Genomic DNA, 24,991 nt, shown 5'->3' with positions numbered 1-24,991 from the left:
GGATTATTCAAACAAGTGAATGCATTTCCCAGTTAGATGGATTAAAAGACTCCACTTGTGTAAGTAAAACATTGATATAAAATAAAATTAGATATTATAAAAGAAAGTAATGTGACATGTTTTAGTTAGCTATGAAACGAGGAAGAAATAATTAAAGTATGATGGACTTTGGAATTTTTTTTTAATTTTTGTCATAGCTCTGTAGACAGGCTAAAATTACATACAAGTGTACCACTATTAAAAATATGTTAATTTCCCAGTGATAAGGAATATTGTAGACAGGACACTGAGATGCAGAATAGTTGTCAACAGTTTCAAGAAGTCTTCTTTACTACTAAGAATTAATTAATGCATGGGTCACTTAAGTAAACTCACACTCCAACATACATGTTATTTCATCCCAGCATTTTATATCTAAAAGAATCAAAATCCAAGTGGAACTGAGATAAATAAATGCAAGAGAAAAATAGTATTTTTTGGCTTGTTGGAAAGGAAGTTTAAATAGAAAAGTTGCTTAAATTGCTCTCAGAAGTTGTTGGGTTTTGCTTGAACTATAAAATATTATTTGTTTTTTTTTTTCAGAAGCAAAATAGACTGTTCCACTTGAGTTGAAGCTTCATAATAAATAAGAATGAATGAACAAGCAACTAAATTTTACTTGGTTTGGCAGAATCTCTGGAGTTCATTGTGCTTATCTGTTTTAAATTGTCACATAACATCGAATGTGATTAAATGTCTCTTTTAATTAACCCTATGTTTAAACTGTTTATCTGGATTTACTCATTTTAACTATTGTATTTTTCTTGTTTCAGTATCTCTTTCAGTGTTGCATGACTGTCTTTTCCCCAAAAAAATCAGTGTTAATTTATCTGCAGATAACACCAGATGAGCCTTTTTCATTAGTGATACTGCCAAGTGTCTTGTACAGAAAAGAAGGGGCTGAAGCAAACTGTGAAATGAGATATATCTGATTATCATAGTGATTTTGCTTTTAACATTATTTTATGTTTTATTTTCTTTCATGGTGTCTTTTTTTCACAGTGCATTTAATCTAAACCTACCCAAGACCATGGGTTTTGTCAGGTTTTGATGCTTCTTTTCTTGCATCCCACTCCTGTTTTCAGTAAAGGCAGAGCTTCTGTATTTCTTCTTTTTTCAAATATCTGACTTATTTTCCCCAGAATTGTTGTTTTTACTATTTCATTTAATTTACAGAAGAATCCTATGTATAAGATATAGCCAGCTAACCAGAGGGTTTCAGACATTTTGCTGCATGTTTAAGGCAGTTATAGAAAACTTGAAATTGACCTTATTTTATTGCTTCATTTCTAAGGTAGTTGCCACTGACCTGATGAGAATTTATGCCAGCACTTCAAGGGAAGAAATGAAACAAAGAGGACAGGGAAGACTTGGCTACTTTTGTGAGCTAAAAATGATGTCATTCTTATTAACTATTTAAAATGTACAACAGGAAAGTTAGAGTCAAGAGCATACTTAATGCTGAGCCATTCTAACATCAGAGTTGTTAGAATACATGCAACAGTTAGCTGTAGAAATTGTGGATTAAGTCCTTGAAGAAAAGGCACTATGATCCAGAAATGTTCAGAGAAACATGTACCTTAACATTGAAAACAAGAGGATTAGGAAATGTGTTGTACTTCCCAAAAAGTTACTCATTCCCATTTCTTCTTTTTTTCACTCATTTTTTACTTTCAGTTTTCAAGTGGTTTTGTATCATGTTTGATTTCCTCCTCTTGTGCTTCTGTTTATTACTGATGTGTTTAATAGTTATTTTGAATGTTGGGTACAGAGCGGGATACTTTTCCTACTTTTTTGTCTTCTTGACCTTTTCTCCTCCTTGCATTTTTTCCAATTTTATACAAACACTTCTATTTATATTCTCTCTTGGTCTGTTTTCTATCCTTATGGTCATTTTTCTTTGCTTCTCAACCACTTGAATCCATGCATTGGTTAAATAGCCTGTCTTCTTTAAGTAGTTTGATGTGAATTAATTTGATTTTTTATTCTAGATTTTACTAGTATAAATGACATTGACCAAGTATTACCAATTTAGGGAGCAACAAGTGTTAGCCACTTTTTTAAACCAACTAACTCCTTTAACAGTGTGCCAGTAATTTAGTACATGTAATGTACTATCCTGCCACTTGCAATCCTGAAGAATAGACAAAGCAACAGCAGTCTCTCCAGTCGTATTATTTGTGTTCAAATAGGCAGATCAAGCTTTCTGTGTTTATGGAGTGAGTTAGAAGCATTCAGGACATGTCATCATCTGTTCTGTGCGCATGGTGAACAACTGATCTGTTTGTGCATAACAAATCTGAGATATACCTGATGCGGCAGATTTACAGCAGGCCATCAGTATATGTCCCAAACCCATGTGTCTTGGTGTTCCAACTTGTAGAGTAGATCTCTTTTCTTCCATGTGAAATGCTAGCAAGTATGATTTTCTCACTCCATTTTTAGTCATTTGTGTAACTTTGGTTCATCTATTCTAAATGCCTGGTATTAAGATTTAATTTGCTTGATTAAATTCAGACATGAATTGAGGAGTAGTCATTGGAAACATGTGGTGAAATCTGGTAAATTACATAATATCACCATGAAGGAAATCAAAACAAGACCTAGATAGTCTACTTAGGTCTAATTTTTCTTCATCTTTAATACTTTTTAGGTATTTGTGGTAGTGTAAAATGCAAGAGTAGTTTTACTAAATCAAAATACTCACATTTGGCATATATTTAATATTGACATAAAACCCCAGAAAAATGAGGCTGTGGAAGACGTTGAGTATTGTGGCTGCTATTGCCAAAGGGCTAAACTGTAGTTTTAACAACAATGAATAAATGAGTATAATATATGAATGTCAAATTAATTTATTCCTATGTTCTTTGGCTCTTTTGCATGGGAATTATGTTCCTTGGATTACAGTGATTTAATTCCATTTTGTTCTGAGATTATGCACTAATAGGAATAAAATGTATTGTATTATTCTTGTATTGTATTGTAATATCTTTAATTTGGTGCACTGCTCATAAAACATATTTTCAAAACTGTATTTCTTTTTTTTTTTTTCTTCAATTTACCTTTTAGAATTCTGACCTGGTTTACAAATTTAAAAGTAAGTTTCTCAGGAAGGTAACATAGTAGCTATAATTGCTTTCTGAACAGGTTTTGATGAATGAAACATTCAAATTTAAGCACACTTTCAGGTTGTGAAATCCAGATTATTTGGTGGGTATATTAATCAAAAAGTATATGATTTCTTGAAAGAAAAAAAAAAAAAAAGTATACCTCTATATATATGTTGTTACCCATGAATTCTAAGTCAAAGGCTGTCAGCCAGAGTAAATATCTGTGTGGAAGATATATGAACACATTTTAGTATGTATCTTTGTATCTCTGCAGTAATAGGTAGCAATATATAATCATGTGTCACTGAAATAAACTCACAATTGCAGGCAATGCATAACTTACTACTTCATTGTATCTCTTCATTGTCAGTCACCTTAGGAAAGAGAGTGTTTAGGGAAGCCCCAGCACTTGTTTTTTTGATCTTATGAAGAATGTTGTGTACTTCTCCAGAATGTTAATTGGAACAAATGCAAATGATGCATATTTTCCATTTCTACTTTTATTTAAAGTACCATTTTTCAGTTTAATATTTGAGAAGTGTTGGAATAAAATCCAAATTACAAACAGAAAAATTGAGAAAGTGAGTTCAGTTGTTTTGCTAATGTTCTTTGGTGCCTGCAATTCCAGTCTGCAGTCTTGATAAAACCCAAGTAAATATTGGTCATACCTCCACTGAGAGATACACTGGCAGTAATGTTCATCTTGTTAACAGACCTTCAGCTTTGCTGAGAAAAACACACAGAGGATCTTTTTGATTGCCAGCTCTGTTTTTTAAAAGTATTAACAGGCCCACATCCAAGAAGATGATTACTTCAGTGCTTGTTGCTTAGGATTTATACTCAGGCACGTGGTTGCTAACACAAAACCGCTTTGCTTCCTTAGGAGGTATTTAAGTCTTTTCAGACACAAGAACATAGAAATTGCTGTACTGAATCAAAGCTTTGGTTCATTTATTCAGCCTATGATCGGAATTGATTACCTGTTCTTCATAGAATAAGGCAAGAATCCATTACATTTACAGATTAATCATATTAAAGAAAATTTAATGCTAGCTTCTCCCAGTCACTGCTTGTGAGGCTTGCTTTATATGTGAAGACTCTGCTCTTGAGAAAAGGAAGGAAAGGTAAAAATTACTTTGTAATGCTGCTGGGTAATGGGGAACAGTAAGGAAGACTAATAGAAGGAATAGGAAAGACATAGATCCAGAGAATTCCGGTGGCACATTAATGGCACAGTCAGAAGATATCTTCTGAACAGTCAATATCTGATGGATACTACCTGAACAAGAGAAACAGGGTAAAATTCAGGATACAGTTTGAGGGAGAGCATATGATTATGTCTATCATGAATGTGATGAGAACCTTGGAGGAAGAGGCTCTTGGCTTATTAACTGATGTTAATTATATTTCCTAATATACAGCTTATTAGGTAACACTAATAAGAGATGTATGTGGTATCTGAAGGGCTGTATATTCAGCCCTGATAGTAAACAAGACATGAACCACAAGGTTGAGAAAAAGGCTTATCTAAGCATGCCTTTTTGTCAATTTAAAATTTTCTGGTTTTCAGTTTGAGTAATAGCAGACAAATTTATTTTCATTGTATGGTTTGTTGTTTTTTTATGCCCTGATAATCATCTCCTTTCTAAATTTGAGTCCAGGAATTCTTTCCCTTTTGTATCATATTTTTTTCAATACCTCTCCTTGTACTTTCAACATTATGCTTTGAATTCCTATTTGAACTTCCTTGTGTTTGTATTCTTCTTGCCTTCTTTTTTGTTATGTGGTTCTTAAAACTGAAATCGGTATTGATAGTATAGTCTTTGATTTCTGTAGTTCATATGAAAACTCTTCCACTGTAATTCTTATGCATTGCTTTTGCTTAAGCATTTGAGCAACTTAGGATATGGAGAAGGTTTGTGTTTGTTTTTTTGTTTTTTTTTGTTTTTTTTTTTAATAGGCTTATTTGGCTACATATCCAGTATATGCACAAGTGATTTATTTTCTTTCTTTCAATGTCAACAGGCTTTGTAGTTATCAATAAAATTGTGTTTGCTAATGTGATTTTCCAAGTGGAAATGAAAGCTGTCCATGTTTTGGGGAGCAGAGCAGAGCTCAGAGACAACTTGCATATCTCCTGCACAGGAGCTCATGGAAATAGAGGTTCTTGCTGTTAGCTCACTTAGTCATTTGTTGCTCTCAGTATATTCCTCACTGCTTGAGATAACAAGATAGAAAGTGCTGTTTCCTTTCTTTCTCCCACGCCACCTCCACACTTTTCTTTTTTTTTTTTTTTTCAGAGTCTGTCTTTCAGCTTTTAATTAAATGACTAGGTTGCAAACTCCCTATCTGTCAAGGTAGATAGTGTATTTAATGAAGCAATATCATATCTGGACAACCAGAATCACGATTAGGCAAACAGTTATTCTCTCACCCAGTTGTCCCTTTCGTCAGATGGCTGTCCTATTCTTGATTTTTAAGGATTGCAGAGTTCTTTCTTACCCTGTGGTATTAGGTCTTTTTTTTATGGGTCCCACAGTTTAATATGGTATATTCAATGACTGCAAGTTAAACATTCCTCTTGAATCCTGTCTTCTTTTTTGATCCTGTCTTCTTTTTTGATTTGTGTTTCTCAAAACTGAAATCAGTATTGACAATATAGGTATGTCTTTGATTTCTGTAGTTTATGTGAAAACTCTTCCACTCTAATTCTTATGCATTGCTTTAGCCTAACCATTTGAGCAACTTTGAATATGGAGAAGGTTTGTTTTCTTAATAGGCTTATTTGACTACATATCCAGTATATGCACAAGTGATTTTATTTTCTTTCTTTCAATGTCAACAGGGTTGACATTGTTTTCAACTTACTTATCTTTTAAGTATTCCAAAAATATAGTTATATGCAAGCTTCAGCAGAACGCAACAGAGGAAAATTCATTACTTACATATTTTTCATCAATTGCTAGATACAAGCAATTCTTATCTTACTTTCACAACTTTAATATGTGCTTTTCTTAAAAATCCTTTTACATAAGATACTCCAATATTGACTAAGACAGTAACTAACACTGATTAAGACAGGTATTAAGTCTGCAGGAATGACAAAGTGTTCAGCTCTGCTTGCCCATACAGGAGTGTTAACGTCTATGATTATTTCATTCTCCTTGGTTAATCTGCAAATTGTCTTTTTATTGGCATGTTTCCAATAACTTTGTCTTGTACAATACTTAAAGAAATGGAATTGGAAAAGACACGAATGCTATGTTGGACTGCAAATCTGTCAATGGACAGAAATGTTAACAATATTTTTAATTCTTTGGTATTCCAGACTGATTCCTGTTCTTATAATTCTTTGTACCTCTGTCCCTGTGAAATCTCTTCATTGGGTTTTGGTGATTTTTACTTTAAGCATAAACCATCTGTTGGTCCATTTACCCTTTATAATTGGATTCTTTGGTGATAATTCACAGTTCATATGGACTCTAATAAATACAGCTCCAATTTTAACTGAATATTATTTAAAATCAGAGTGAATTTATATTTTATCTGAAGAAATGGAATTGGAAGAACTTTTCTGGTTAGTAGTTCTGAATGTCATACCTCCTTGGGTTTTGAGAAGATATGATTAAAACCTCTGCTATTAAAGGAAGAATGAGTGTACCAGGATCATTGAGTAGAATTTGCAGTTGTCCTTAGTTGTCCCTTTGGTGTTTGAACTTTCATTGCTTTTTCCTAACTGGGAGTGTTATTGCTACTGTGGTATTTCATCAGGATTATTTGATCCATCAGCATTTTTACTGATAGTTCTAGACTGATAGTTCTGAACTGATAGTTCTAGACTATCATCAGATGTTGCTGAGGAGGTATGCTGTTGTTCAGGAAAGAAGTTGGAAAGCACTTTTGCACTATGTGTTTGGTGTAAGGGTGGTATTCATGGTAAGTTTCATAACTGTCAGAGGCCTGCCTTGTAAGAGAATAATGCTCTACATTTGAGATATGTCTGAATATCAGATGGAGATATGTAACCACCTGTAGTGCTTTGCAGTGTCATACAAGCCATACAGTAAGAATTCTCTGATGACACTTGAGATACCTGAGATTTTTCTGTCATTTGAGAACAATCTTAGTGAGTGGCCCCACATGTCATAATTCCTCTAGTGGTATATCTCTCCAGTGGTACTGAGTTTGCACCTGCCAGAGGAAGCTGGGGCTAGGTGGTCCTCAGGCAGTTTCCTCCAGCTCTTCTATATGTGGGGAACTCCACCCTGAAAGTATTTGCTCTAATATGCTACAATTAGGAATCAACCTTGTAGTCTTCAGAGAGAGACATAAATTTTTAGAAAATAACTTAGCTGCTGAAGATACAGACTACTTTCTTAATTACTTTCTGGGACTCAGACACTACCTTTCTTCCTAAGTTCCAAAGTTAATAGACTACTTACACCCAGTTAAGCATCATATTGCTATGCAACTTCAAACATTAGCTGATTGACTAGATAATTTAGAGGATATTTTTAATTTATTGCTCTGGACTTTTGAACTGTTTTGAGTCAGCATAAATCACTTTTAGTCAGTGAAGCTAAATTGTTCTTAGGCTTAACAACAGACTTACAAAAACATGCCTATTCAAGAAAGATATTTAAATGAAAAACATTTTTTCTTTCTCAGGTATGAAAACCAGGGATATTTAATAAATTAACCTTTAGTTACAAATTTAGTATTCATTATTGTTACTTTGTGTTGGCTTCTTTCAAGAATAATTCTATATTCTTTGTACAAATACACTTGTCACGTTTATTCCATTCTTTTGTTCAATGACAAAATATTTGTATTTTCAACTTTTCAATTTCTATGCCCTAGAATAGTGTCCACTTTACAGATTTTGAGTTTGTGAAAAAAGGTGGCACAGCATTTTTTTTTGATCTTTTCTCAAGCATCCAGTAACCATATACATGATTTTCTTAGTGACAGTTAATTTCATTTCCTGCCTGTATCTCAGCTGAATTTTTCTTTCTTTCATTCTTGTTTTTCCTTATGTCTGTTTGGTTCACTGTGTTCCATTCTATAGATTACCTATAGGGTACTTGTGGAGTTGTCTGAGCTTTCTCCTGGCAATAGTGATAAATGCTACAATTTAAATCTTGATATGGATGCAAAAAGGAAATGCAATACTATTAAATTGATTTTAATATACACCCAATATGTAGGCACAATATTTATTTACTGTGAAGCAATAGCAAAAGCAATAGCTGTGAAGGAGTGGGATAACTAAATCTCAGAATGCCTTGGATTCTGTGTGTTTCTTTTGTTATATGATTTGTTATTTTTCTAAGATACTGCAGGAGTCATTATTTTCATAAAATTGTCTGGTTTGTTGGTATTGATGTGCACTTTTCTTTTGTTACTGTGGCTGTTCTATTCTGCAGTTTTTCCCACAGTGAACTGAATTCATTTGCAATGTTGTCAGACTGCAAATGAGTGGGAAACAGAACTAGTACTTAGCTTACATTCAGGGCAAAAGAAGGGGAACTCAAGCACATACGCTAACGAGTTGCTTTGGAAAACACTAGAATTGAGGTTGCATTTCTACACTAACAATTCAGTTACTTTGGAGGTGTCTTCCTTCAAAGCTATTTAGTATTTTTCTTTTAGTTTTGGCAATTTGTTACAGTTCGTTTTGCCACTCTGTTCCACACCTCCCACTGTCACAGACCTTTGCAACAGAATATTCCAGTATATTCAGATTTTCCAGTGTATTCCCTATAAGAGAGCTCCTGTGTTTACTGAACAACTCTTGTTGTGCCACTGAAGTCTTCATGGCACTTACAAGCAGATAATATCTAGAATTTCTCTTCTGATTTATTTTAATAATCCCCCACATTGAAATGTAATTGCCTTGTTTGAAATTCAGCCCTAGATTGTTTTTTGTCGGGTTGGGTTGGTTTGTTTTGTTATTGGTGGTGATATTTTTGATTTTGCCTATGGTGCCCATGAAATGAAGAATGTGATGAACATGTTTACAGCTTACCTCCTTAGTAATTTTTAATCACATCCTGTATACGGTGGAGGACTATCTCAAGAATTGTTTCTTCTCTTGTGGCTTACCCGACTGGATTCACTGAAATAATCCATTAAAAATTTTGCCTCAGCAATATACCCTTGTGGAATTTAACAGGTTTACGTTATTTGCTTCTTGTTCTCAGATTTCCTGGTCTCCCAGAGTATGTCACAGTCACTGTCATCATCCTAGTCCCACCCTCAGTATTACAGTCTTTAAAATCCTGTGCTTTCCTGTTTAGGTATAGAATCCTAGTCCTGATCCTATTTTCCTTATTAATTCAACAAACTGGTTTATCTGATTTAACTCAGCTATTTCAGTATTTAACACTACTCCTATGTTGGAGTGAACAATCATTTTTTCCTGTTTTGTACAGCGAACTACAGCATTTCACTTACTATTATATTTTCTCTATGTTCTGATTTGTAGTAGGTTATTAACCTAATTTAAAACCATTCTGTTTTTCCTTTTTTTTTGTGTTTTTTTTTTTTTTTTTGAGTATTTTCATACATTTGGTAGTATTTTTTGATTTTCTATATCCTGTGTAAATAGGACTTTATTGTTAACTAACCAGTAACCGGATTCTTACATACCTACAAAACAGTTCAGGTAAATATTTTCTTTTAATTTTAGCTGCTTTACTTGTAATTCACATCCAACAGTGCAGTATAAGCTGTATGATATTAAAGTCTTAAAATTGAAGAGTATGCCTGAGGAAAAAATCACGCCATATTTGTCTGCTGTAAGATTAAAAAGAAAAATAAACACAGAAATTGAAGGGAAGCAATAATATCTGAATTACAAAGTTGGAGTGAAGAACAACATTGGTGTAAAGTATGAAATGTTTATGGATTATGTATGTTTTGTAGGAGGAAGTTGCAATTTTCATCATGCAGAATAGGGTAAAATGAATTTGTTATTGTAGGTGCACTAAGAAATGTAATTATGCTATAGATGTTTCTACATTTTTTTCCTGGCATCTTGAGTCACAGTTTTACACTGTCAAGAAACTGAAGAGACTATGAAAGAATCGTTTTGCCGATATTAAATAATGACTTCATTTTCATGAAAACTTGGAGGCAAATGCAGGACTTTTTTCCTAAATATTTATTAATTTCCTACTCATATCATCCTCAGATTTCCATATTTTATCATAGTTCTGAGAGTTTCAGACTGTTTGTATGAAATGGTACAGTAATTTTCAGGTTCAGTCTTATTTAGCATGCTTAACAATACTTTAAATCTGAAATAATGATAACCACACAGTCCCTAAATTGTTATTTTAAACTCAAAGCATCTGGGAAAGACCACTTAGATTTTAGCCTGGTGCTGGAAGAATGAAAGTCCCCATTTCCATTGTATTCATGAAGAAAGTTTTGCTTTTATATAGCACTCTTTGGCTTGATTACAGCTTTTTGCAAATTATTTTGCTTTGGTTTCTTTGTTTGAGTGGAAAGTAAGGGCAACAAGAGAAGGATTTTTGGTTTTGTTTAATCTGTTTCATAATGAAAAAAAACACATGTATAAGGTCGTAAATCTTAACAGAAGGAAAGTGAAGTCTGAAAAATTGACTCAAATTTTTATTATAAATGTGTCCAATTACAATGCAGTAGCCCTTGCTTATGTGAAAAACAGAATTTATGTAATTACACATATTCAAAAAGTCTGTGTGTCATTATCATAATTAAAAAGCCATCATTTCTTTTCTAAAGCACTTCAGGAAGCAAAATTAAGGGTCTGCCAGCATCTTCAATTTGTCTATCTTTCACAGAAAATTGTAGCCTAAGTTTAGTAAGCAAATTGTGTTGTGTTTTTTTTGTTGTTGTTGTTGTTGTAAGTTTTATTTTTTTTTTGTGGGTTTTGTGTTGTTGTTTTTTTTAAGTTTTTACATGTAGATGTCATAATAGGAAGTGGAAATTAGTGTTCTTGTCTAAACCAAAATAATTATCAGAAATTCTTGAAAACAAGAACATTATTCCAGTCATTCATTGGAATTATAAATGTAAATGTTTCTCTCCTCTCTGCTCCCTTCATCCGTGAATTTTTTTCTTTTCATAGATATGTGTATCACCCAACTTTGCCTGATTGACATAGCAAGTTAAAACTGCAAGCCGTGAGTATTTTTTTACACATCAGTGAGATGATTTTAAGAATATTACATGAATTAATTGCTGAAGTAATATTTAATTTATAAAAGGTATCATGGATATCATTTTACCATAAACAGATTGATTGTTAACATGAAATAATCTTTTGTCAGTAATAATCTTAGATACTATGACTAGAGGGGAAAAATATTGATTGTTTTTACAGATTATAAAAGCATACATCAGTATATTGTATGCCTGCTGTAAGAATTTGTTTCATTTGGTTAAAATTAGTAAATATGGGTAGACATGAACTTTCTGGCTGGTTCTGCCGTCCATACTCACTGAGCACCTTCTCCTTCTAAACCCATTTTAGTTCATCTCAAATTTTGCCAGCTTTCAAATCATAGATAAGGGGAATGCTCTTCTACCCTCAGAAATGTGCATTCTATATACCAGATTATGAGTTTGATTAGAGAAGTAAAATTCAACAAAACATGAAAGTTGTCAAAAAAATTTAATAAAAGTTGACACTAAAAATAAGGTTGCTTTCAACTGAGCTCGTAGGGTAGATGTTCTGTAGGTACTCATATGTTTTTGTTTTCTTAGAGACCATAATGATCCTATTAAGATCCCAGTGAGCATAAACAGTAATTAAATATGATGTAAGAGGGAGACTGAAGGATAGTTAAATGATTTTATAAGGCAATATATCCTAGCAGTGTTTTCTTCAGTTTTCATTTGAACTTCCCTTTCTGTGTTCTGTGTTCTTTTAGGATTTTCACAAAAGCCATGAAACGTTCATTGGTCTTTTGTACTCTTCTCATCCATCCTCTATCTCTTGTTTTTGTTTTATTAAAAGAAAGTCTAACCCCATGTCTCGTTCAGACTTTAGGTCCAAGTTCTGAGTTCATCAAGATCAATAGAATTTTCCCTTTATTTTTGTGCTGGTTGGGGGGCAGATTGGGATCTCATTAAAAAGGCTAAGTATCATACCTGGACACAAGCGATATCTTAAGTATCTGAAAACTGGCCCTTAGAGTGTGTTTACAGTTGTCTGTGATGATGAGGCTTAGCTACTATCTCTCTGTATTTTTTTTATTTTTTTTTTCTTATTTGGTGGGTTGTGTGTGTGTATGTGTGATTTTTGGTTTGTTGGTGGTGGTGGTGATTTCTTTGTTTTGTTTTGTTCTCTGTTTGTCTTTCAACTCCTTCCTGCTTGTTACCGTGGCTGCTGTTCTTCTAAATGTGGTTCCTTGCAATAGCCTGTGTAGTCTCCCTTGTCATAGCGAAGAAATAGGTACTTCTCAGACAAATTTGTCTCGCCCTTCAATATATATCTAAAACAGGTAAGATGAGTCACATTCGGTAACAGCCCATTTCCCTTTATTGACAGTATAGGGACACCTATACAGCTCAGCTATAGGCATCTGGTTAAAACAAGGTGAGTCCTGATTTGTCATTCTGAAAACATTATCTCTTAGAGAGCACACAATCTACTCAAAGTTCAACTCAGTCAAACTCATTAAAGAGGGAACATTACTTCCTTGTTCCAAGATGGGCAAGTTACAGTGACCTTTCTAGCTTGTTTTTAACTTCATCAAGTTGATTGCATTTTGCTGACCTCCAGTTGCCTGTAGTACTTTAAGGATTTCTTCCAACTATAGGAAAAAAATATATAGGGTATGCTAAACTATGTTTTTTATGCTTATCAAGCAGAAATTATTTTGCCTTCTTTTCTCTTTCTCTGTAGATCTTTATAGTTCCTGAAATTTTGATATAGACTAGAAGTTACATGAATGAACAGTGTACTTCCTCTTGGAAACATGCTATACAAGATCTGGTTATATGAAGTAGGTGTAGGCACTTTAACAACTCTCCAGTGCAGAGCAGGAACTCCCCTATCCTGTTTTTCTTTCCCCAGTTCTGGTCACATAAGCCTGTTGCTGACCTTGCACCAGCTGGCATTTATTTGATCACATGAACCAAGTCACTGAAACGTCAGGAAAGTAACTTGGGAAAAACAGAAGCTGTTTAACTCATTAAATGTTTAATCTTGAGATCACATGGATGCTGTATCTGCTGAACAGTGAGGCAGGGTACGGAAGCTATTAGTGAGGGTGGGAGGGAAGGAACTGAATCAAAAACAAGAGGAAAAGGAAAAAGTGAGGAAGCAAGATCTCACCCTTCCAGCACTATCAGACCGTTCATTTGGTCCACATGTAAAATGAACTGTCATCTCCAGATTTAACACAGATGCCCTTCACTAAGTAGAATAATTGCAGTTCATTTTGGTGTAATTTGCAATTGCTGATGCTGCTAGGATGCATACCTTGTCTTAGCTCACCTGAATTATTATTTCAAGTGTGATTCTAAATGCCTATATTTGCATCTCCTGTTTTTAGGTAATTTAAATGGATGGATCTTCTAATTAGGTCTTCTGAATAAAGGTCACTGACAAGGTGCAACTGGTATAATAATCTTTATATTAATATTAAGCTTTTTCAATAGCGTAAATTTATTTCAGTAGTTTTAAATTATGTGACTTTAGAGTTAAATTAACTGTAATTAGGAATTAATTTGTGCATTTGCTTTTGATTACCTCTTAGTAAATTTTGGTTTAAACTGTCTAACTGTGCTTTGAGGTATGAATGAATGCATGTGGAACTACATACAAAAATAACTACCTGTAGTAAGTTTTAAAAGAGTTCAAGGAAAATATAATATTTTTCTATTAAAAAAAAATATATATATAAAATAAAACAAAACAAAACAAAAAAAAACATAATATATGGTGATTTTCTAAATATGGAATATTTAGCTCTAAGATAAAATTACCATGTCAAAGTTGCTGCAGTTACAAGGTCTTCTTAATCTCTTCCTCAAATATTTTTAATAATTCTTAACGAAATATAAAAATGCAAAGATTAAGGAAAGAACTGAGAGAAAATAAGAATAAAGAGACACACAATGCTTAGTTATCATCCACATAGGCTTACAATATTCTGCTGAGTACATTATTTTAATTTATTATTGGGTATTTCCTTTGAAATGACTTGGTCCTCTCAAGAAGCTGAGGTAGAAAACTTTAACTCAGTGAAGTCAGCTTTTTATATATTATGTAGGTAAGTAGGAGATTTCAGACTCCAAGATCACAAAAATTACGAAAACTGTAAAGGATCACTAAATTTAATGGAAATATTTTTTCTGTGATTATGATGACTTACAGTATATTTTATTTCTGAAAGGATATGATTGTAAAACTGTTTCCATTACTTGGAGGATTTTTATGTTTGCATATTAAACTCTGTAAATGTCAGCAAAGAAATAAATATTTCTGATCACAACCATGGAAAAATAAAAACAGTTCTTTCCCACAGACTGCCCAGTTGACGTGGAAAATTCCTTTTATATTTTATATTTCTTTTTTTCCCACTTACCTTCTATTAGTGTCCTCTACTGGAGGATTCATCTATGGAATCATTAAATGTGAATGTATTCTTTTGCATACTAGCCCATCCCATCTGCCTCTTATCACTGTTGTTTGTTTTGCATTTCTTTGGTAGGTTAACAGTATGTTCGAAATGTTTGCTCCTATTGCAAAGAAATACTTTTTTTCTGCATTTGGTGGAGAATGTAGGATTTACATTCAGTGCAAGGTCTATGCATAGCCTTTTGGTTGAACAAGGTTTTTTTGTGCATCTAATTTGCTTTACGTTGTACATTTGTAATTTTTAATACAAGCTTAACCACTCTGTTATCAAAATAATAATATAAAGTTAAGTAGTAGTGGCTATGCATAGTGATGTAGTCCTACAAAATTTTCTTCAGGCATCAAAGATGACATACGTCTTGCATTTCTGGTACTATCTCTGGGCCCAATTGAGGATCATAAAGACTATGCAGAAGCAACATGTTTTTTACTGTAATAAATTTTTAGACTAGATGAGGCTTTGATCTTAATATATATATATACATACATACATATATATATATTGTTCATTTTGCAGTAGCCTTTTTTACTGTATTTTCTGGATTCAGCAGTGGTCTTGCTCTGTAACTTAAACAGGAAATTTGGTTGCAATGATACCAGTGAGCTGGAGCTAGTTCAAACTGATTCCACTTATTATCTATCCAGACACCACATCCATATTATCTAATTCATGAAAAACATCTTTATTATAGTCAGTTCTGAGAGAAACATGGTAGATTGGTTAACCAGAACCAAAAAATAAGGAGAAACATGAAAGAAAGGAGAATAGTCCTTTTCTAGGCCTGAAGAGAAACTCCAAGGTATGTTTTTGCTTTCTGCTTCTTTTAAACTCTTTTGATTAGTGTTTTTTTTTCCTCAAAATAAGTACAATTTTTTATTGTTTTTGCAATTAAACATCATATTGTAATAAAGCATTTAAAGAGATACATGGATACAGTGTTAATTTCTTTGCATAATCAAAAGTATATGAAGAGTATTAAAGAGTTGGTTGAAATCTTCTGCAGCAAGATGTATTCCTGCTGAGAAACCTTTCTGGTTTCATGTCTTTGTTGTGCAGAGACTGTAGTTATGAATGCAGAGAAGAGATTTTCCTCTCTTTCTCTCATCTTTTGTTGCAGAGCTACCTCATTCCCAACCATTAAAACAAGGACTGATGGCAGCAGGTATTTGAATATCAGGAAATTCTGTGTGGGAATGAAGGGGAAGATAAGGCCACAGACCTACTGGGAGTGTTGGAGGTTAGGGGTAGATAATTTAGTATATGTGAGTTCTCAATTCTGAATCAGTCCCAGTTAGAAATGCCTGGATGGTGACAAAGTGTCAGGGGTGGGGGAACAATGTCAGGGGTTGATCCCAACAGCAACAAACAAACCCTCTTAATTATGGCTCAGAGCTCTAAAGTCTTTGCAGCCTATGGGTCACGTTATCCAAGATTCTTCTTTCCCTGAGATTTTTCAATCCCAGGGTCTGATTTTTAGGTCCTAGTTCTTTCTTTTATACCAATATTTTTGATGGTCGCTTACATATTCGTGGTCCTGACATTACTAGGACGTACTGTGTTTGTATATTGTGTGTGTATATATACATGTATACACACACACTGTATATTATACTCTTAGTAGGTGTACAAGTCATTTGAGCCTGCCTGCTCAGAACTTGAAAAGAGCTCAGCAAAAGTTCCTGCTTTGATAGACATTTTAGAAAATCTGACCAAGCTGCATCTTACCTGTCTGCACTGGAAATCTGAAATAGAAAAAAAAATATGACACGATTTAAAATGAAATTGATATATAATTGCCCAAGGGCCTCTGCCACAAGCTTTCATCTGCAAAAGAACATTCTCTGCAAAACAGGCTTTACAGAAAACATTAATGTGCCTGCCTCTTCTTTCTGGCATGCAAGGAAAATGGAAATGCCATAAGAGCTTACCCTGTTAGAGATGCTGAATGTCTCTCATGTATAGCAGCTATGCTGTGTGGGAATTGCTGTGATTTGGACCCACTTATACTGCTTGCAGTGAGTGAAATGGTCCAGTGGACTCAAATAATGGAAGATGTAAGGGAGGGCAAATGGAAGCAGGAGCGGTAAGGAAGCAACAATGAAAAGTCTGTAGTGTGCTGTCTGGCACATACAAGGTGTATGTATTTTCATAAGCAAAGTTCTGCTCAGAGAGGTGAGCTCGTCAAGTGGAAAATTAAAAGATAGGAAAGGACACTGAGTTTAAGTAAAACTGTAGAGTTCAACTTTTAATTAAATCATTTCATGATTGATTGGAATTAAAATCTAAACTGCTGTGTATGTTGATGAGAAGATGATTGCATGTAAACACTCTTGAGATATTATCAATAACTGCTAATGGCTTATTAATGTCTGGGAAAGGTTGGATGATTGAAGCTGTTTATTTTTTTTAAGTGTCAAGATCATAACTCAAGTTTCTTTTTGAAAATAAATTTCTTCTAATCCTAAGAATCAAATGTAAATGAAAGCTGTTACGTACCGAAAGTTCTGAAGTAAGAACTCATGTTAATTGGCGTTCTGTTTTTTGATCATTCCATCCTAGACAAAGTGAGCTATTTTTGAAGGAAGCAGGATGTTAGACATACAGAATGGCTTTATAAGCCCAATTAAACAGGGTTTTTGAGATTATTGAGCGCTGGAAGGTTGCAGTTCTTCAACCTAAAAGGTTTATTTTGGTTCATTCAACCTTTGAACCTACCCATGGATGTCAAATCCTTTGTCCACAGTGTCGCTCTCAGTGTTGAGTAGTTGAATGCTGTAAGTAAGAGTGGTCCATAATATAATGGACAAGAGTCACTGGCTACATATATGACTATGCAAAACTAACCAATGAGATATAAACCCTTTTAATGAGATCTTTTCTCTAAATGTCTGGAAACCCTGAGACTTTTGCAAGGAGACAATTCAGAAGTAGGCCCAGCTTTTCTTTGTTCTGAGTATTCACAAGTTGTTCTGGTCACCTTTAATTCTCCCAACTACTTGTTTCTTGGTGTTCTCAATTAATTCAGGAATTGTTTTACGTCTCTCAGCTATTTTTTTTCTCCTTCTGTCTTATTTAAGAAGTCACAAATTGCTGTGGCAGTTACTCTTCTCATTGTCTTGTGACCTTTTGGGTTCAGTCTAGGTTACTGAACTAACTGCCAGCTGCTTGGCCTACACTGGACCAGATGGCAAAATCAGCTTTTGCTTTGGACTAATTTATCTATAATTAGTTGTCCCTTACTGACAGTTGCTCACTAAGGTAGAAACTGTAATCTAACTTCCTTCCAATTCCCGTATTTTCATAAAACTAATTTCTTGTGTTTATTGTTCTTTTTATTTCAACAGTCCTGTACATATATTGTGAATGATTATTCTAATGCTGTATGTATTGAGACACTGCAAGTTTATGGACAGTTGAAAAAATAAATAAATAAAATAAAAATATAAAATTAAAGACTATGAATGAGGAAGGTGCAACGAATAACCAAAATCAAAACTTCCATTTTTATTTCTTTATTTGGCATTTGGGTTGAATGTCTCTCAAGATCTTGGATTTATAATCTTTCTGGCTGCTTTTCTATTTCAACATGGTAAAACAGTTTGGATCTCTAATACACAATCTGGATCATACTCTGCTTTTGTAATTTTAAAGGTACTTTTATATCTCCATGTTTTCTGGCTGAAATAAGAAATGACTAAAACTGTATGTTACTCTCAGCCAAATATTTATATTTTATAAGAGTCTGAATTTATTTTTTTATCCATATAAAGATAGCTTTTTGGAAAGTTTTTGCTCTGCTGAGACAGACATCTAAAGGAGTATGTATCTTTAACCTTTTAAGTAATCTTAGTGAAGCCAAATCTCCCTGGTGTTCATCCTAATTAGTTAATACATGTTAAATGGCACGTTGTCTAGCACACATCAGCTAATACGTGGGGCTAGAATTCTATAAAAGTCACCAGCTCTGCTAATGTCAAAAAGCAAATGAAATTTCTTTCAATTCCTTGACTTTTGTTGTCTTATCTTACGTAGTATCATCATTTCCAAGTGTCATTTGACAAATGCTTGCCATTTTACCTTTAAAGTTAAACTGGAACAAAAGAACTTCTGAATTCTATAATAAATCATAAAGTTCGTAAATATCATACAACATATGGTAAAATTCATCTCTTAGAGATGATGCAGATAAAGTCCAGATACCAATTAGCTCAGCACTGTAGCTGTTAATATGCTGACTGACAACTTTACATCTATTATGCATTTAGCATTTGCCACAGACTTTCCTGGTATTTTATTGAATAGCCCAATAGAGTACATTGTTAATAAGTAGGCTATTTGGGAAAGCATGCTTTTCTTCTGAGAGAAATTCATCAGATTTTAATTAAATAAATTCAAATGATATGTATAAGTATTATCAAGTCTTTCCTGGGGAATTGTTTTAGTGGTTGGAATGATTTAGAAGGAAGCTGAGGATAGGTCACCTCTGTTTAACATTTTCACACTATACGTTTGAAAAGTATATGTTTATATGGATGTGGTAGTAATAGATTAGGCTGTCAATGTTCCTTAAATTGTAAATGATACCAAAAGTATTTGGATGTGAAGTTTGTCTTATGGTATGCATGTATATGCATGTTTGCATGCATACTGTATTCACTCTGTGCATCTTGTGCGCAGCTCATTCTGTAATCAGATTATTAGTTCAATCTTATTAGAGTACTATCTGCTCTGAGGGTATTCCCTTAATCCCATTTCTTTAGCATGCAGTAAATGTGGCAAAAGCAGTAATGAACATTAGGCTCAAATAACTGTTGCTTCCTCATCACCCCACCTCTGCAGCTTCAGAATCAAGAGACTTTGCCTGAGCCTATAGGGGTGGGTGGGGGGAAAACAAAAGCAAATGCTAACACCCCTAAAACTCACACACTTTTATCTGCTGCCTTCTAATCACTTAGCCTAATTTTACCAAACAACCATTTTATCAGCTGGATATATTATATTGCTGAAACTTGTAAAATAGAAGGAAGTAAAGTATCATGTCTTGTAGGTTATCATACTTTATTAGCATATAACACTTTGATGTTGCATAAAACACCCCTCTTACAGTTTACTAGTAATAATGCATACTTTAAAAATAAAATACTTGCTTATTCTTTATTAAACATACTTACAATATCAGTAGGATGCCAATGCATATTGAAGAGTTTCAGCATGCTTTTCTATCAGTCATTATGGTTTCATGATCTTAGCAAATTAAATGTGCCAGGAATAATGGCGTGGGAACCAACTAATATTAAATAACTCCATGTCCGTACTTTTAAATTGTCTTGCCCTCCAAAACACTGTGGCTGCGTGCAGACCACCTACCAGGACTGGTGCTTGTGCAGCTCCAGATCTGTACCCAGCAGTTGTTTGGGTTAGTTCTGGTTGATTTGGACCAAATCTGTGCCAGGGACCACTCCAGCAGTTTATCAGTATGGGTAACCAGGATCCAATACCCAGGAATGCTGGTAGGCAGTTTGATTTACAAAGATGGATGTATCCATTTTAGCTAATATGTAGCAGTTTCAGCCTGTAAAATTCAATTTGACCTTGTTAATGTATGAGTAATGTGTAATGTGTTTTAAATCACACTAATAGGCACTTTCTGAATACTGTTGCCACCTCTATCAAATTCTGCAATAACTTCATGTTCTAAGAGAAAAAAAAAAAAATCATATAATCAGTCTGTTGCCTTCAACATGAATTACACTGACAACTTTTACTGGCACATCTAGAAAAAAAAATACAACCCCTAAATTTTGGGGGGTATTTTACATTTTAATGGGTGGGAATGACGTTACCTATGATACTTCGTAATGTTAGTAAATGTTTGTAAATGGTTTGGTTTTGTCATCATCTCAGTAGATGAGTATTGCAATCTCTTCAGAGTCTTGACAGAGAAATAAGACCTCAGAGTGTTGGCAGTTATTGTTTTGGAAGATTTGTACTTTAAAAAACGTGAATATTAAGCAATGCTCTAATTAATACCTGTAGTAAAGAATAGATATCTATCAACTTGCATGGAATATGAAGCTACTGTAAAATAATTCAATTCTAGGCCAGTCGTTTTGGCAGATCTGTAATGGAAAATAACTGCAACTTTAAGAACAGTAATTTTTCCAGTTCAGGTGCTGCAGGATTCCATCATAGCACTGACAATCACTTTAATCACATGAAAGAGTAATTGACTGATGTAGTTTATGAAATTTTTAGACATGTAGAGACAGAGATCTCTGTGCTGAAGAGCTTGTGCTATAAGCAGGCAACGTACAGTTAATTGAGAGGTTAACTGATGATACAGATCAAAGTCCCTTCCTTTTCATGTTTTTTGATTGTTTCTTTGATTTTTGTTTCTTCTATTCTAGATGTTTCTTGCTTATGGTTTTGAAACTGTCTTTTTTATTTAGGGAAATTTTCCTATAACTTCATACCTTATATATATGTGTGTTTTTATGCTTCTTTTATACTGAAAATATTTTACACATCCTGTATTTTGCTGCAGTACTCAGCTAGACCTGCTGTTTCTACCATAATGGAGATTTCTTGAGTTGTCTCTGATCCTTATCTTCTGGAGTCTTTTATATTTAGACAACTTCTCTTTAGTACCCATACCACTGCATTTTAACTTGTATTTATTTTACTTTAATCTGGAGATACAACCTCTGTCTCATAGCTTTCTGTTACCCTGAGCTTCAGGGCATTATAATGTTCTGTTATAAGCTGCTAGAAGTTTTCAGTAAATTGGATGTTGGATGAACAGAATTCATTCGTTCTTGCATGCTGAGGCTGCCTTCCTTTTTGTCTCTTCAGAAAGCATGTTTATATCTGTTGGTGCATTCCAAACTTAAGTGCTCCTGTTTCACTGTTGTTCATGTGTAAAATTCATGTTTCCTAAAAATGCTCCCCCAACTCATGCTTCAGATCATTTCCTCCAAATACATATAGCAGATATTTGCATTGCTTCTAATGTCCAAGCAAACAGCATCTGTTTTTCCCATCTTTGCTCCTTGCAAAAAAGCTACACTGTTTTATATATATATAAATTATATGTATATCATTTTATTATGTATATATATGTTATTATATACATTAATTATCCTACTGATTGTCTCCTTTATCGAGTCATAACAGGCTGATTTTACTTTCTGAACTGACTATGTGAATTGATATAGAAGAGGCTCAGTGGTGTCTGCTTGAACACTTGGTCTGAAGTCTATAATACAGTGACACATAAACATGCTGAAAATTCTGGGTAGTTTTTGAAGGGGACGAAAACATAGATAATCATCATGGTAAAGGCCTACTAACCAGGCTAGCCTCAAAAGACTAAGATTCCAAGGTTTCCAGTAAGCAACTAGCAGAATGATCTACCACTACTAGTGATAGTGAAGGATTTTGAATAGTAAGATATCTTTTGATGAAAGGAATCTTGAGAAATAAATCCACCAGATTCCCAATTAGCAGACTTAAGCTCTGAAATTCGATATGTAATATTTTCATAGGAAGTAAGTCTAAGAAAAGAATTGAGGAAAATGTGTATTACCTCAAATACACTATAAAAAGATTTTGAGTACACACTCCTCCAGTGCAGAGGATGTATGGCTGTTGTGGTTTAACCTGGCAGGCAGCTTGAGCACCACACAGCTGCTCACTTCCTCCCTCCCTCCCCACAGTAGGATGGGGGAGAGAATCAGAAAAAGAAAAGGAATGGGGAAAAAAAGAAAAAAAAAAAAAGTAAAATTTGTGGGTTGAGATAGAGAAAGTTCAATAGAGCAGAAAATGAAGGAAAACTATATACAAATCAAGTGATGCACAGTGCAACTGTTCACCCTGAGCTGACCCTGAGCTCAGTGCCCAGACAAACCCTGAGCAGTGGTACCACCTGAGCCAACTTCCCTAATTTCATTGTTCAGCATTATGTATCCCTTTGTCCAGCCCAGGCCAGCTGTCCTGGCTCTGTCCCCTCCCAGCTCCTGGTGCACCCTAGCCTCCTTGATGGCAAGGCCACACCAGAAGCTGAAACATCCTTGGCTCTGTGTGAGCACTGCTCTGCAGCAACTAAAGCATCAGTGTGTTACCAGCATTATTCTCATCCTAAATCCAAAACACAGCACCGTGCCAGTTACTAGGAAGAAAATTATCCCAGCAGAAACCAGGACAAGGTTGTAGAAAGCAACAGCCCAAATAAATCATAAGTTCTCTTTTGACCTCAAATATAAGACTAAGCACAAAGAAAACAGAAGAAAGGTCAAAAGATGAGTAGAAGGGCATAGTATAAAAGTGGGGACAAACTCAGACAAATGGAGAACACTTGGGGCAATCAAAATAAAAGAAACCACTGGTTAATTAGACAAAAGGTATATAAAATGAGCCAGGGACAATTCTGTTGCCCCAAGAACATGTGGCACAACACATACTGCACCCATATAACTAAATTCTCTGTCCTCCAAACAGTGTGGCCTTGTCCCATGCAGCCTGTAGGCAGTAACAGGTCCATGTTACTTACCAAACACTCCTCTGTTCCCTCTGAAAGAGTACTGATTTGATGCTAAAACTAACTGTTCTAAGAACACTCTAACTGTTAAATAGGATGGACAGACACATAATTGAGCTCGAGCTTGTGCCGTGACCTTAGTTTGTTTAACAGAGTAAATATTGCAAGTGAGTCCTTTTCATATTTTACCAGAGAATATGTTTATTTTCATTAGGGAGGTCCTTACATAACCTGCCTATCCTTTCACTTGGGGGACTGTTTTACAGCAGATTTGTCTTCCTTGGTTTAGTCCTTGTTTAAAGCCTTTCAGTAGGAATGAATCTTCCTTAACTCTTCTAACAGCATATGTTCTTGGCTTTCTTATAAAGCAGGATTACAAGGTTTCTCTACCACAATACATGGAATGAGATGTAACTAATGAGACAATTTGGAAAATGCAAAATACCTCTCTAGTTGTAGGAGGAAGGCCAAAGAATTACAGTTCTCTAAAAAGTGGAAAGGCCAAAGTTTTTAATTAGTTTTGACTGAATAGTCAGCCTCAATGAGCTGCTGAATATAGTTAATACCAGAAATGAGAGCTAATGGAATCTGTTTTATGTTGAAGGAGAGAAGTAGAACAATATAATAAAATTACTTACCTGCAAACATTGAGAAGGGATCAAGAACATGAGCTTTTTCAGGAATGAATAATGTCAAACCAGTTTAATTCATTTCTCTGAGATGGCAGCAGGCTATATAGATGGATAAACATTGATAATATTAAGATATAAATACATAAATATTAGCTATCATGACTTTAATAAAACTTTCAATGCTGTATCACATGGTATTCTTATAAACTAATAATGAAACATGATAAAGATGAACTTATGGTAGGGTGAAAATAAAAGTAGTTGGAAAACCACAACCAAAAGTAGTTATCAGTGGTGGAGTTCTAGACATATCTGTCTGTAATATTCAGGATTTTTATGTACGTCTATAAAGGTATGCTTTATAAGTAAACAAGTGAAAGAAGTTTAGTGTGGTCAAACTGCATTGGCATATAGTCCAAAATAGCCTTTAAAAATTGAAGTCATGTTCTGAAAAAGATAGGATCCGATACAACAAGAAAGTAAAGAAAATTATAAATGTAGGTAGGAAGAAATAACCGCAGAGTGGCAGGATGGCATACAACTAGTTAAATACTAACTCTGTAAAAATAACAGGATCCAGAGACTATAGTACATCAAAAGCTTAATGAGATTTAAGCTTGATGAATACTGTTTGCAGGGTTTCACTTCAATTATTTGAATATGAAATTTATTTCCAAACTGAAACCATGCTTTGTTTTCAAAAGGAAGACTTTCTGTTTTGCCATATGTTTGAGTTACTCTTTGCAGATAAACATCCTTTATCTGAGTTAGACATATGGCTACTTCCTGATTTGATAAGAAAAACTATCATTCTGATGTTAGAAGGGCAAGTCTTAATGTTGCATATAAAAAGGTGTACTATTTGCAAGATGTGTGTTTGCCCATGTGTTCTTCAGCAATGGTAATGACTGAATTGAAGTATTTCATTCATTTGGGGAGATTTTTGCTTCTAGAAGAGGCAGAATAATTTTAGAGAGTCTGGGAAAAAGCAACAAGTTCTGTCAGAAATCCAGAGACATCTATGACAATGGA

The 24,991-nt window shown here is 34.2% G+C and overlaps 1 protein-coding gene across 2 annotated transcripts in view; it reads left to right on the top strand.

Annotated features, from left to right (window-relative positions):
• PRLR (prolactin receptor) overlaps positions 1-24,991 on the top strand; it is a 163,923-nt gene that overhangs the window by 26,606 nt on the left and 112,326 nt on the right. For both annotated transcript variants that reach the window (XM_032205702.1, XM_032205703.1), the window contains one exon: positions 11,269-11,323. The gene's annotated coding sequence lies outside the window, so the exon portion shown is untranslated. The remainder of the gene's footprint in view (positions 1-11,268; positions 11,324-24,991) is intronic.

Source organism: Aythya fuligula, chromosome Z (assembly GCF_009819795.1).
Source record: "Aythya fuligula isolate bAytFul2 chromosome Z, bAytFul2.pri, whole genome shotgun sequence".
NCBI lineage: Eukaryota > Metazoa > Chordata > Aves > Anseriformes > Anatidae > Aythya > Aythya fuligula.
Note: the sequence above shows the minus strand (reverse complement) of the source record. Positions and strands in the feature narration are given on the sequence as shown.